This window comes from Schistocerca serialis, chromosome 6 (assembly GCF_023864345.2).
Source record: "Schistocerca serialis cubense isolate TAMUIC-IGC-003099 chromosome 6, iqSchSeri2.2, whole genome shotgun sequence".
Taxonomy (NCBI): domain Eukaryota; kingdom Metazoa; phylum Arthropoda; class Insecta; order Orthoptera; family Acrididae; genus Schistocerca; species Schistocerca serialis.
This window is the reverse complement of record NC_064643.1, coordinates 498,517,356-498,533,047: the sequence shown is the minus strand read 5'-3', so window position 1 is coordinate 498,533,047 and position 15,692 is coordinate 498,517,356.

The window sequence follows — 15,692 nt, the reverse complement described above, 5'->3', positions numbered from 1 at the left end:
GGTGGTATAAAACACAGAGTGAGTCTGTCTCCGTTATCTTGGATTTTTTGATTAGCTGGTGACAAGGAAGGGGAGATGGAGAAGGGAGTGAATGTCAGAAACAATGTAATTTGATACCGTACCATTTTTACACGTCGTTTTAATACCACAAATTGGCAGGTTGGGGTGTTAAATTATCCACTAACGCAACTGGTCTCTTACCGCAATCTTGGATGTTTAAAACAAAGCTGTGATAGGTTGGTGGTAAGGATTGGGAAAGGGGAGGCGGAATGTGTTTTAATCTCCCTTTGAAACAATTGGGCTATTTTTCAATTATACACTCCGACTGGTTAGAGACAGGGAGGAGAGGGTGTGGGTCATAAATCAAAATTGATTTGTTTCCATCATTTGAGACTTCTTCATTGGATGTTTCATTTTGTCCGTAGCTCGTGGTCGTGCGGTAGCGTTCTCGCTTCCCGCGCCCGGGTTCCCGGGTTCGATTCCCGGCTGGGTCAGGGATTTTCTCTGCCTCGTGATGACTGGGTGTTGTGTGCTGTCCTTAGGTTAGTTAGGTTTAAGTAGTTCTAAGTTCTAGGGGACTGATGACCATAGATGTTAAGTCCCATAGTGCTCAGAGCCATTTGAACCATTTTTTTGATGTTTCATTTTAATATTACGTTATCATTTAAAAATTTTAGAAAGCATTTTTGATTGGAGCACAACGATCGGTATTAAATGTTAAAAATGAATAAAAACAGTCTCGATCGCGTTTTAAGAGTTTCTGTTTGTTGGAAACCGGTTTCGGTACTTTCCTCGGACCGTCTTCAGGCTTATACCCCCATTATGGCTGCTGGTGGCGGCAGATGGAGCGAGATCCATAGAAGTACCGTTGTCACTGTTGGTTTTTTACGCTAAGATTTGTTGAAGACAGGGAGGAGAGCAGGGGGAGATGTTTTTAATTTCCCACTGGCACAAATGAACTATTTTCTAATACCGTGCTGTGACTGGTTGGAAAAAGGAGAGACACAAGAGGGTATAAAGCATACTATTGGTCTGTTTTCGTCAGCTTGAGAGTTTAATTCTGCGCTATGGTTGGCTGGAAATAAGGAACACTGCACTGTGATTGGTTGGAGATAGGTGGAACGGAGGACATGCTTTTTAATTTTCCACTAACAGAGTTGGACTATTTCCGCCGTCTTGGATTTTTAATACCGCATTATGATTGACTGGAGATAAGGAGATAGGGGGGGGGGAGGCGTCGTGGTTTCCCACTGATAAGGATGATAACGTCCACATAATAAAGATGACGTTACTCTTGATGTCACTGATAAGGATTATGACGTCACTGAGTCAGTGACCTTGGTGCACCATAGTCGCCATTGTTAAAAAAGTGCATCAGTGAGTACATGCCTATATTATAACAGTGACTTAATGCTCATCGCCGTATTGGAGATGGTATGTTCTCCCCCTTTTCCGATCTTTGAGGTATAGACTGTATGAAATTACTTTAGTATTGACACTTCTGTAGAAACACGGGGAGCCACATCCCGCCTTGTGTAATTTTGCATTTTATTCAAATCGTTCAAACTCGAAAACTATTCCACGTACAGTGGAACTGGCACCAGTGGCCTGCAAGAGCTGCGCAATTTATTCGTTTTAGTTTTATTTGCGGCAGCTAATTTTTGAAATGACGTGCGGAATTTACACGAAAATCCATTTCAGCATGCGCGAGACATTTTCGCTGTTGAATTTATGTCAAATCATTATGCAAACGAAATCTCTTAAGAATACGTCATATCCTCATGTGTTGCAATTTCTAACACGAGACACTCTGAAAGAAATGTGACGCGTGATGCCGCGATCACTCGTTTGGTTTCAATGAGTGAAACAGGGCGCTAGTTTTATAGTTAACTTGAAATTATAATATGTTTTCTAATGAAACTTCCTGCTCATCCGAAACATAATAAAGAATATATGCCCATTAATCAAAGTGAAGAAAGTTATAGATTTCGAATAAAAAAAAAACAGACTCCAAGCTTTGTAAAGCTACCAGTGAGAGGGATTTCTTTAGTGAGATTAAGACCTTTATAAAAATGAATTCTAATATGCTGATACTTAAACTATACACAAAAAACATTCACAGAAAGCTATTATGCATATATTTTTTGTAATGACAAATACTCTCGTCACTATCTCACATGCTTCAAGTGAACCTCCTATTGTCATTGTCATTATTTAATGACGCGTCATTTTCTATTACGACTTTTTTAAATAGCTTCAGTTTTCCATGCTTTGTTCATGACTCGCTATGTATATCTGACAGCTTTCTTTCTAATTAAGTGGTGATTTTCTTAACCGATTTGTTGCTGAGTGCCTCGATTAAAGACAGCGTTATTTTTTTTCGCTATTGCTGACACCGTAACATTTAATTTTGACTCATATCAGTTGTATTGGTCTGAAGTGGCAGTGCAAGATGACAGCCTAGAACTATATGCCCCTCTGTTTCCCAACTTGCCGATTTAGTATATGGACATCTGTGGTCTATGGAGAAATATGATGAAGGGTTAGTCAAACGACAACCAAACACCCACCATAACAGCGCGTGACAGGTGACTCCACTGTTGTTAGGTTTCGATACTGTCACCGCTGTGGTAGGGGACTGATGTACTGTGGTCGTCCGGGTACCATAGTATCGTAAAGCTAGCGCCTACAATTCAACTACACTTCAGACAACTTTGTAACAGACGTGGCCTGCCTTCCTCGTCTGCTCGCTACACGGTTTCTGACGGTCAAATGTTCAAATGTTTGTGAAATCTTATGGGACTTAACTGCTAAGGTCATCAGTCCCTAAGCTTACACAGTACTTAACCTAAATTATCCTAAGGACAAACACACACACTCATGCCCGAGGGAGGACTCGAACCTCCGCCGGAACTAGTCGCACAGTCCATGACTGCAGCGCCTAAGACCGCTCGGCTAATCCCACGCGGCACGATCAAATATAAAGAAGTTCCTCTGGCGTGGAACCACAATCGGACGAAGGCTAAGCTTCAGCGATTTGATTGGGAAACACTGCAACGTCCTCCGTATTTCCCAGATGGTTCAGGGTGTGATTTTCATGTCTTTAGCGACCTGAAGAAAGACACGCGTGGACGTAGGTGTCAGTATTACGAGGCAGCTCAAGATTGAGTGCAGTTGTGGATCTGTCAGCAGCCGACCGCGTTCTACGAAACAAGAACTGATTGTGTCGTTTCCTAGCGAGAGTACTTTTCTACGTCCACATACACTTTCCGCCAACCACCGTGTGGTGCGTGGCAGTGGGTACCCTGTACCGCTACTAGTTATTTCCCGTTCCACTCTCGAACAGAGTGAGGGGAAAACGACTATCTATATACCTCCGTCTGAGCACTAATTTCTCGTATCTTCGTGGTCCTAGCGCATAAAGTGTGTAGGCGACAGTAGAATAATTCTGCTGTCCAAACTGCCGTTCTCTAAATTTTCTCAGTAGTATTCCTCGAAAAGAACGCCGCCCTCCCTCCAGAGATTTTCACAAAACTTCTTGAATGGAACGACTCCAAGGCCCCGATGTGGCGGATGTTCGTTTTTAATTTGACTGCCCCTCATAGACCAGTAAGTTCCAACTTTTTATATGTATCACTTACTTCGACATGTCTACTCTGAAGCAAGTCATCGCCTTCATTCGCTTTGGCATGGCAGGCGACTTGCCAACAACAACAGAATCGTTGGTAGCGATATTAAGAGAAATTGTTGCTGTGTAGCCACGCTAAGCGCAAAACATTTTTCTCGACAGTTCTCGAATGGAAATGCAGTGGTCAAGAGAGCGACGTCGAACTTTCCGACTGAATAGCATTTGACGAACTTTCTTGTGACATCGTTCTGCACCACAGAACAAGCGAAACCAGTAACGGATAAAATAATAACCCGGCAACTGAAACAAATGAAAAACAAGTCTCAGCACACAGTTTAGGATCACACACGATAGCAAGCCACTTGGAACCGCGCAGCATAGTGCAAACGGGAACTGTTGAAATGGCCAGGGTTGAGGGCCTGGCAAGCGGTTGTGGCTGAAGCGGCTACAGCTCTCGTGGGATCGGCTGCATGCGTGCCGCGCTTTCCTTTTGAGCCTCAACCCACAACTTCCTTTGTCGCTGTCAATCCTAAAGTAACTTTAAACATGGGCTAAACTATGACTTTCCGATATCAGTGATTTCTAGTTGAGATTTGTCACACGTTTGGGAAAAAAAAAATCAATCTTGTGAACGCACTGCTCGTAACCCCCCCCCCCCCCCCCCCCCGCATTTTTCGCAGTTTATGTACTACATTTGTGTATATCGTATAATAAGCATCAAAATACTCGTCGGAACCTTGTCCGTAATCTAAGCTACGTTTTCTGAATTTACCTTCTAGTTCTGGTATTTATGACGAAAACAGCATTAAATATATGGTGGTAACGTAAACATTAGGCTCACTGTAGGTCAGTCTATTACAAAAAACTCTATTTGCCATTCACATTCGTTGACTTCACTGACTCTCAACCGAATTGTCACCTTTCAACCTAACCCAGAGCCCGAGCTACAATTAAGTACCAAGATTCTGGCGGGAGAGGAGGTGGGGGGGGGGGGGGCAATATCACACTCTACTTAACCATATCACTGCTGCTGCCAGGTAAAATAGCAAGTCTTTTTCTCATAGAGAATTAGGTTTTTGATTGATTTTTTCAACCATAATTGAGTTAGGCACCGTAGTGTGAGACTCGAGGTTCTTAGAACGAAGCACATGGCGCACGGCGTTGAATGTTAAGTGCTGCTGTTAGTTGTTAGTTGCCACATCTACTTGTGTCTTGTCACTGAAATCGCAGCCAGACTCGACAGCATGACAAAGTTCTCAGAAAGAAGTACGATGGTGTTGGATGTTAAATGCTACATTTTGTCTTAGTGGCTACTTATAGTTGGGACTGAAATCTTAGCCAGATACTATAAAGTTGTTATTGTCCAAATTGTGATTTGCAACACGTGATTTCTTGCCCACACTTCGAATAGAGCCTACCCATCCTGTTGCAGACTACGTGAAGATAAACGTGTCTACGATCCATGGAGCACCTTGACATTTTTTTGCATTAGCTAATCATGTCCAGAAGAGAAAAAAATCGATGAATGGCAGAAAACATACAAAGACTGACTGGATTTACAGGCTGGTACTTAGCCCGTTCACAGAGCAAAGTATTTTGATGAGCACTCGAGGCTTTTTCCGCCTTGTAACAGTTCAATTTGTTTTTAAAGCCGTCAGTCTGGTGGAATTACGGTACTTGTTTTCAGCGGAGTTCAGGAAGTCTCTACGCCGATGTAATTACACGAGACGGGGAGTGATCCAGTGGTACATCTGGGCTAACAAGACCGGGGCGTGAGCCGCGTTAGAGCAAGCAACACGCGGGCAAGTCCAGCGCTTCTGGCGACGTGATTTAACGCTTTTTAAGGCGCGCAGTAATTTAGAGGCGCGCCCATTCCTCCCGAAAGCTTAATGCGCTGCGAAGAGCGCGCGGCTGCTCGCTCCTCGCGGCCACCAGTTGTTAATCTAAGTACGGCGTTTAGCGGCGGACATTAGCGCGTGCAGTGGAGGCGGGATAACGGCCGCGTGTGCCGCCCGCCGGGATAAATCGCTCGCCGAAGTGCGGCCTGGGAACTCACAACGAACTGCTCCTCCCTCCCTCCTCACCCCGCCACCCTCACCGGCACCTGGGGCGGCCAACACTTCGCTTTTCCACGCGCTTTCCCCGCGAGAGATCCGCAGGCTGCAGCGCAAAACAAACGCTGCCGTCCTAACGGATTGGCCCGGAAGATTTCGCCGGCGTTTATTAAGTGGGCGTCGCGGGCCAGGGAATCCGTTTCCCACGATAATTTCACAACACTGTGCGGACGGCCGGAACGCGCGCTTTCGCACTATTTCACGGAAGCACTCGGTCGGGAGGAATTCCAGTCGTGACTGGAGTTCTTGGCGGACCGAGGAGTCTGCAGATGTGCCGGAACGGTAACTGCCTGCAGTCGACCAAGCAGAACCTTCTGGGAGCCGCCCATCTTGTTTCCTGCGTTATTCGTCCTTCAAAATACAGTCCCGGTCTGTCTCAGTAGCAGAATGGTCAGCATGTTGGTTGGCTGATTCGGGGATTGGACCAAACAACCAGGTCATCGGTCCCTTCGAATTAGGAAAGTATGGGGAAGGTCGTCGATCGTGTGCTTTCAAAGGAACCATCCCGGAATTTGCCTCAAGAGATTTAGAAAAATCATGGAAAACTTAAACCCGTGTTGTTGGACGCGGGTTTGAACCGACGTCCTCCTGAATGCGAGTCCAGTGTGCTAACGACTGCGTCACCTGCCTCGGTACGTCTGACTGCTATGGTGGGGACCCGTTTTCGATTCGTCGCACAGCGGGAGGACTATAACTGGTTGCTCTCAGACTCATGATGCCAATTGTAGAGATATTTGCGTAAGACGTAGCGGTTCCAATGGCTGGGAGAGTGTTAAACTTTCACAAGAAACGCTTTTCCAATTTTTTTCCCCTTTCATCAGGTTAGTTTGATTTGGCGCGCTACGACTTCCTCCCCTGTGCGAACCTCTTCGTCTCAAAATATCATCCAAAGTCCTCAAAAATTTTTGAATATTTTCCAACCTCTATCTTCCCCTAAAGTTTTTACCCGCCACAGCTCCCTTAAATAACGCGGAAGTTATTCTTAGAAATATTAGCACATGGCCTGTCATCCTTTTCCTTCTTCTTGACAGCGTTTTCCATGTACTTCTTTTTACGCTAGTTCTCTGGAGAACTTTATGTTACGAGTTGAAGCGTCCCCTTAGAAAAATTATACATGACTGTGCTTAAACTGACACACAATATTTTTAGCGCAACGCAATCTGACTTTCAAAAATCCCTACAAAAGAATGGCCCTGACTAACATTAACCTATACCTTTCACAAATCACTTACCTCACCAAAAATCTTCGTTACTCGAACTACTGCAATACAGCGAGCGCCACTACTGCCAGCTAAATAAAAGATTCAAACTACTGAAGGCACTAACTACTGACAGGCATAGTTAGCAAATGAAAGATTTTAATAGAGAACAATCAATGTATTTACCTCAATAGTATTCAAAAGTCATAATGTATATAGCAGTTCATGATATCCAGTATTACAAATTTCAAAACTCCGCCATCTCTCTCCCCACATCCATCACTGCTGGCGGCTCACCTCCAACTGCGCAACGCTACGCGCTGTTAACAGCCAACAGCCCAACACTACAATGACAGACATCAATGCAAACTAGCCACAGACTGCACACAGCACAGCCAGTGATTTTCATATAGAGCGCTACGTGGCGTTACCGATACAAAAATCTAAACAGCCTACTTACATAGCCCCCATGCTCCGCACAAAAAATTTTACAAATTGTTTTGGGCAGTGGCCAATAATGATTTGATAAAATTTTTCATAATTACAATAACAAAGATATCAAATGCACACACTTATTGATACAATGTTGGTCAAAAGCTAAAATTTTCTCACAGTCCCATAAAGACAGTCCTGATCAATCATCACAGTAAAATTACAGTGTTTTTTTCTCAAAGTCTGAGTAGTAAAAGAGAATGCACACGGAAGCAGTGGATTTCCATGCCATCTTGAAGAAGTAGTGTTGTCCTTCCAACGGAAAGACAGTGCTGACTCTTGACATGCTAACAGGTAATGGGCCACAACAAAGCAAACCCACTGCAGAGTCAGTCGAAGTTTTGAAGAATATTGGTAGGTAGGTCAGCACAGAGCAGACCCACTAAAGTCTTGGTAGAGAGTATGGTATTGGTGGACCACCAGAGGTGCAGACCCACTGTAGTCCTGGTAGAGATTGCGGTATTGGTGGGCCACCAGAGGTGCAGACCCAGTGCAGTCCTTGTAGAAACAATGGTACTGGTGAGTCAGCAAAGGTGTAGACCCACTGTAGTCCTTGTAGAAATAATGGTATTGGTGGGTCATCAAAGATGCAGATCCACTGTAGTCCTTGTAGAGATGGCCAGCAGCCGTCTGTTGTGACTGTGCAGGTTCACAATCACCATTGAAGAGTCTTGCGGATATTATAGCAAGTCCATAACCACCACTTGTGCACTCACAAAGTTTTTGGAATTGTCCTTAGAACCAGCAATGCTGTTATCCAGTCCCTTGCTGAATTATTAACACACGTGCAAACACTAACAGTCCCTACTTCTCACATATTGTCCATATACTATGACTAACAGAAACGTGTGCAGTGAAATGGAACTTACAAGTTAATAATATGATGAACTGGTGTTAATTACAATTTTATAACATGAGAATACAATTACAAAGGTACAAAATACATCATTAAAGAACATAACAATACAGATAACATTTGTAGTACAGGCTTTACAAAAGAATCGAAATAACATGTACATCAGTGTTACAGGAATTATGACAGAAGTACATACATAAAAGATCAGAATAACTTTCGAAACATCAACTTCACACATGAGCATTAAAACAGAACAGAATTAATAATGTCTAAACATCTTTACAAAGTAAATAACATAGTATTAGAAATTGTACAACATAACAACATCAGCTAAACACATAAAGACAGGAAAAACACAAAAACACAAGGGTACACTAACACATAGAGGGATAAGACAAAAGGAAAGGACAGGGTTTGTTTTACTGCAGTATTTTGCATGGAGATCTCCCTTCGTTCATCATTATTCTCAAAAAGTCCTATCTAAGCCTGCTTTCTGTATTCTGTTCACATCCTCTTTCAAAAATAGTTTTTCTCCACTGTACACTGCTTTTTTTGGCCAAACCATTTTCTTATAGATTCTCAATGCATTTCTTCCAATTCATCATAATTAGTTTCTTATATAGTCTACCTCCTCTTAAGCTAACTTAAATCTACTGAGCTCAGATATATATACCAAGGGACGAGGCAATGCAGCAGCACATAACAAATTAACACAAACAATTACAAATTTCAAAACTCCACCATCTCTCTCCCCACATCTACCACTGCTGGCGGCTCACCTCCAACTGCGCAACGCTACGCGCTGTTAACAGCCAACAGCCCAACACTACAATGGCAGACAACTATGCAAACTAGCCACAGACTGCACATAGCACAGCCAGTGATTTTTATACAGAGCGCTACGTGGCGTTACCAATATAAAAATCTAAACAGCCTACTTACAGAGTGCACCTAAATTTCAACATCCTTCTATAGCAAAAATCTCCACAAATAAAGGTTTGACCATTTATTAGAAAATTTGTAATAGCAACATGATCAAATTTATCACTTCAAGATGGAGCTTCCCCATTAATGGAGCAGTTATCATTCTTCCATTAAAATACTTCTGTTCGGGTTTTCCCACATGCCATGATTCGCTACGATACAGTTCTATGCCCCAAAGTACATTTTTATAAATTCATTCCACAAATTAAGGCCTGCATTTGATACCAGTACGCTTCTCTTGGGCTGGAATTCGCTCTTTGCCTATAGTCTGCTTTTTATGTCCTCGTTGCTGCATCGGCTATATGTTATTGATTCTTCTTCATGGGGCCTAATACTGATTATGAATAATCTCATTCCTGGTACTCATTACTTTCGTCTTTCTTCGTTTTACTCTCAGCCCTTAGTCTGTTCTCTCATTAGACCATTCCACTCAATAAATCCTGCTCTGAATAATCTCATTCCTGGCACTCATTACTTTCGTCTTTCTTCGGTTTTCTCTCAGCCCACAGTCTGTTCTCTCATTAGACCATTCCACTCAATAAATCCTGAAGTTCTTCCTTATTCTGATTGCGAATAGCTATGGCATTATTGATATTCTTTCACTCTCACCTAAGTTATTATTAATATCCTTTCACCTTGCATTTTAATCCCACTGGCGAACGTTTCTTTTATTCCTGGCTTTGCTTCTTCGACATATAGATTGAACAGTAAGGCAGAAAGAGTATATCTCTTAGTTCTTAGTCTTCCATTCTTATTGTTTCCACTTGCTTCTTGTGCGTGTTCAGTTTTACCTGTCTTACCCTGTAGCTTGTACCTATTTTCCCAAGAAATTAGAAATCTTGCGTCGTTTTAAATTGTCGAACATAATTTAAGGGCGTGAAATCCAATGAGATTGCCTCAATTTTTCTTGGGTCTTATTATCAAGCAGAACGGCACAACTGGCTCGCTGGTGCCTCTACTTTTCCAATCCAAACTGATCATCATTTAACACATCTTCAGTTTTCTTTCTCATTTTGCTGTTCAATACACTGAAGTGACATAAGTAATGGGATAGTCCTAATATTGTATCGGACCTCCTTTTACCTTGTGTAGCGCAGCAACTTTACGTAGCATGGACTCAACAAGTCATTGGACATACCCTACAGAAATATTGATCCACGCTCTCTCTAGAGCCGTGAATAATTTCGAAAGTCTTGCCAGTGTAGGATTTTGTGCACGAATTGACCCCTCGATTACGTCCCATATATGTTCGATGGGATTAATGTTGGACGACCTACGTTGTCAAACCATTCGCTCGAACTGTCCAGAATGTTCTTCAAACCAGTCGCGTACAAATGTCGCCCGTTTACATGACGCATTGTCAGCCATAAAAAATCCATCGTTCTTTGGGAACAATGGCTGCAAATGGTCTCCAAGTAGCCGAACACAGCCAGTTCCAGTCAATGATCGCTTCAGTTGGACTAGAGGACCCAGTCCATTCGACGTAAACGCAGCTCACACCATTATGGAGATACCATGAGCTTGCACAGTGCCTTATTGACAACTTGGGTTCATGGCTTAGTGGGGTCTGCACCACACTCAAACCTTACCCTCAGCTCTCATCGACTGAAATCGGTACTCCCCGACCAGGCCATGGTGTTCCAGGCGTCTAGGTACAACCGATATGATCATACGTCCAGGAAAGGCGTTGCAGGCGATGTCATACTGTTGGCAAAGGCACTCGTGTCAGTCGTCTGCTGCCTTAGCCTATTAACGCCAAAGTTCGCCGCATTGTCCTAACGGATACGTTCGTCTTACGTCCTACATTGCAGTCTGCGGTTATTTCATGCCGTGTTGCTTGTCTGTTAGCACTGACAACTCTACGCGAATGTCAATGCGGTGTCCGTGATGAGAGGTAATGCCTGAAACGTGGTATTCCCGGCAAATTGTTGACACGTCGATCTCGGAACAATGAATTTCTTAACGATTTCTGAAATGAAATGTCCCATGCGTCTAGCTCGAACTGCCATTCCGCCTCCGAAGTTTGTTAAATCCCGTCGTGCAGCAATTATCATGTAGAATACCTTTTCATATGAACCAGCTGAGTACAAATGATAGCTGCGCCAATGCACCGACCTTTTATACCGTTTGTTTGCGATACTACCGCCGTCTGTACATGTACATGTGCATATCGCTATCCGAAGACTTCTGTCACATCAGTGTTATCTTGCAAGTAGTTTGGACAGATTATCTGTTAGTCTGATTTTCTCACGCCATGTGCTCTTAGCATCTTTGAGAATGTGTGGATGATATTATTGATAAGTCTTATGGTATGTCTCTCATAAGCTCTACATCCCACCTTGAACAATCGTTTGGCTACCACTGCCCTCAACCATTTTAAAAATTCTGAAGGACTATTACCTTTGTCTTCAGACTTACTTGATCGCAGGTCTTACAAAGCTCTGCTGGCACTTCTTCTTCTATCAGAAGACCTTTCCTTCCCGTCCTAGAATCTTCGATGTATTCTTTCCACCTATCCGCTCTCTCCTCTGCGTTTGATAGTAGATTTCGTCTTCCACTCACAATGTTGATACCTTTGCTTTTAATCCAAGTGGCACCATACGGCAGAGGATGTCACGGTTACCAGAAAGAAGCTCCCTCTGAAAGGGGACTGTGTAACTTCATTTGATCTGCATAACTTTACACAAGTTACGTCATATCTGTTCGATAAACTCTACTGGAGCCAACTGCGCACTTCAGGTACGCCGTTGGCCTACGTGAGACATCGTTTGCGACTACAGCACTGCATAGTTCCCTCCGGTAACCACACAGTTCACACAATCATCGAAGTCACTTTAACCTGAACCAGTTGCTCTCATGACTTCCACGAGAGGAGGGAAATAAGGGCATATTTTCCAGCTTTTTAGAAAAAGGTACCTGTGTGATGTTTTCATAGAAAATCTGAAAATCCTGTAGTCTGAGATTGTTCGTTATGGTGTAGTGAATACACTTTCAGAAACAAAAACAAACTGTCTTGGAGATTTAGTGACTTATTTCACTTTTTATATTTTTATGGCACTGTCACATGAGCGATTCAGAATGTCGTAACCGATTTCAAACAGTAAGTGATCGTCTTGATACTAAAGACTCAAGCTGCAATGAGCGAGTTAACGACAATGAAACAAGCAGATAATTCAGTTGAACTTAGGTCCACGAAAGAATGGTTTCCCAGATACGACCTATGCACATGCTCAGGTATGTCACTGTTCGTGTCAAAAGCCACGTTTAGGATGATGATTGTCATTTTTAAAGGACGCATATGTGGTAATGCACGATGATGCACCAGCTCACTTTCATGTGGCTGTTTGGGAATATGTAGCGCAAATCTTCGATAATAAGTGTAGCCTATCGGTCGTGGCTCGTCAGTAACATGGATTACCACGTCTCGTGACCTGAGAAAGCTTTTTGTGTGGAGAGAAAAGTTTTGGTCTATTCCAATACTGTTGATAGTGTAGGTAATAATGATAATTTCATGTGACTCAAAGGCCTGTTGCACGTCTTTCAATTGGACGTCAATTGGGGTAATTGCGTAGCCCTAATCTACCCTAATTGTAGAACTGGGGATCGGGGACTTTCAGTTAAACATGAAGTAGGAACAACATTTAGTTCATGATGACTCCTCATATCTTTGAAAGTGTAGATTAAAAGCAGGCTGAAAATGTCGGTTATCTGACGAGGGTTCACCCTGCAATTTTTGACTTGCAAGGATGACGCCCAAGGTTGATGAACACTGAGAACATACTGTGTATGGTTGTCAAAGCGTTGTGAACACGCCCGGATTTTTTTTTATGTGTATCGCCATCAAAGAGTAGTATGCTGAAACCTGTCATAACATGAATGGTCGACATATGGAACATTTCTTGCAATTTGTTTATCCTCAGTTTGGTATCTCTAGTTTGGATCCTGGTGGGACTTAGGGAAGGCATTCTTGTACTCAATCACGAGTCGTATATGAGAAAACATTGGTTTCTAGACCAATATTTATCAAGATCGTGTTTTTAGTTCATTGCCCCTGCTCGTTCCTTTCGTTTGTATCTGCAGTATTGAAACACCCGGAATAAAAAAGAAAACAAACTATCTTCTGACCACTTTTTAGAAATAATTATAGAAGAAACACAGCTACACAGGTGGAACCATACAAAAAACGGTGGCTTTCTTTTTTCTGCCACAAATTGTCTCTTTGCAAAATGCCATATGTGTTTGAAACTGCTAACCTGACGCAGAAAATTAATTGTGAGACAGACACACCTTTCAGATCCAAGGTGAATTACTGTGCAGAATCGGATTAACTGATGCGATGAAATATTAAGTCCCTAGCTGTAGATCCTAAAGTGGAGAACTGCGTAATGTAGAACATGAGATAAATTAAAGGTGTCTGCAGAAACAAATTTTAAATGTACACATTAATTTCTTCAAATAAAACATAAACGTGAAACACGTCTGACTATCTGACAGCATTAAATTAAGGCTCCAAAACTTCACTATATGATTTACATTAAGTGAACCTGCTGGTTGCCAGAGTTACCTGAAGGGTTAGAGAACTTTCCTTGTAGATGCAACTGATGTTCAGAAATGACACAAGAGTTGTTAACTAAGTGAACACAGTAATTGTTTGCCTGACTGTTAAGATTGAGTAACCCGTGAATCTAGCAATGCACTTGTGGATGTGGGACAGATAACTGCAGAACAAAGATTGTCCTAAGATGCAAGTGCTGCTAACAATGCTCACCACAACTTATCAATATGAGACACGTAGAGTGTTGCCGTTGTGAATGGCTCTCTGCAGTACCCTTCCACTGTCACAAACTCTGGAACCACGATTGACTGCTCGAGTGGAGATCAAAGCCCATGGTGATCCATTTTTAACCAAGATCTATGTTCTTCTCTGTTCATTGTGCCGTCTTCTCTTTCTTTTCCTTTTGCATTGTCCTTGCTTCCATTTCATTTCTCCTCTGTTTCAACCTTTCGCCTGCGTCTTTTACCTCGATTTTGTCGTATTTTCTTTCGGTTGGAAATATTTGGTTTTGCAATCGTAGAGGGAGAGCATGCGCACATCGGGTAAGTTCGCACTAACAATTCATATTTTCTTTCGGCTGGAAATATTTGGTTTTGCAATCGTAGAGGGAGAGCATGCGCACATCGGGTAAGTTCGCGCTAACAATTCTGCAAGCGCGCGCAATGCGCGCGAGCGCGCGCGCCTGTGTGTGTGTGTGTGTGCGTTGTGTGTGTGCATGGATGGGTGGGTGGATGAGTGTGGGTGGTCCGTGGAGGGGTTGGGGGAGGGGGTAGCGACGGAGAGAAATGAGGGCGACATGGAGAGTGCTGCACAGCACGGGGCGGTACACGATGTGTAAAGCGTCGCCATTCTTTGACTGAACAAAGAGGGAGCTGGTAGCGGGTTACAAGCGCACAGCGTTGTTTCAGGGCACAATGTTGAGGCTCGGAGAACGCACCGCCTGGCCCAGCACTCATTTTATTCGGTATAAGCTGGGCGAGTAACTCTCAGCGAACATTCAAGTGGAAGATCTATAGCGCCGCTGCTGCTTCAGTTTTATTAGTTCGTAGAAAATCGTGAGGAAAACTTGGCTGAATTCGTGATACTAAGGTCTAATGATTTTTGCAGCGCCAAAGAAGTAAGATACAGTACCAAGCTTAAGGAAGGTGAAACATGAGGGATTTAGTATTCAAATAAATCATGAGTTTCGAACACACTATTATTTTAGAACTAGTAAGATGGGAATATAAATATGCTGTTTCTAGGGTGCGGTGTGAACTTTAGTGAGACCAGTCGTATAGTTTTGTCACTCATCACAAAAAATAGGGATAATCATTTTATTCACTATCTGCGTTACTCCCTATGCATTTGAAGTCCCATTCATATTCTACAAAGTTTTGGCGCTTGAAACGAAATAATTGGTCACACTGTAGACATTTTACCCGTTTTTCTCCCGGAACATCGTCCTTAAAATGTCCGGACCAAGAAGCGGACAAATCGCTCGTTGGTCTCCTCTTCTGAGGCTTTGGTCTTGATCCTGAAGTGGATGCCTGTGTGTAGTCACTCTTCCCCATTCGTCTCCTTTTGGAGTCCCTCGATAACTGTAGCCGGTTATCTTGTCGCGCAAATGGGGCGCTGGAGGCCTCTTTGTAGAACAGCCGTGATCTTTACGCGTCACTTCTCCTTTTCCGCATCCAACAGAAAGGGTGAGCTGCAGTAACAGTTTCTGCGTTTACGTCTGCAGCTGTAGCTGAATTTGCTACAGGTTCAAAATGGCTCTGAGCACTATGGGACTCAACTGCTGAGGTCATTAGTCCCCTAGAACTTAGAACTAGTTAAACCTAACTAACCTAAGGACATCACAAACATCCATGCCCGAGGCAGG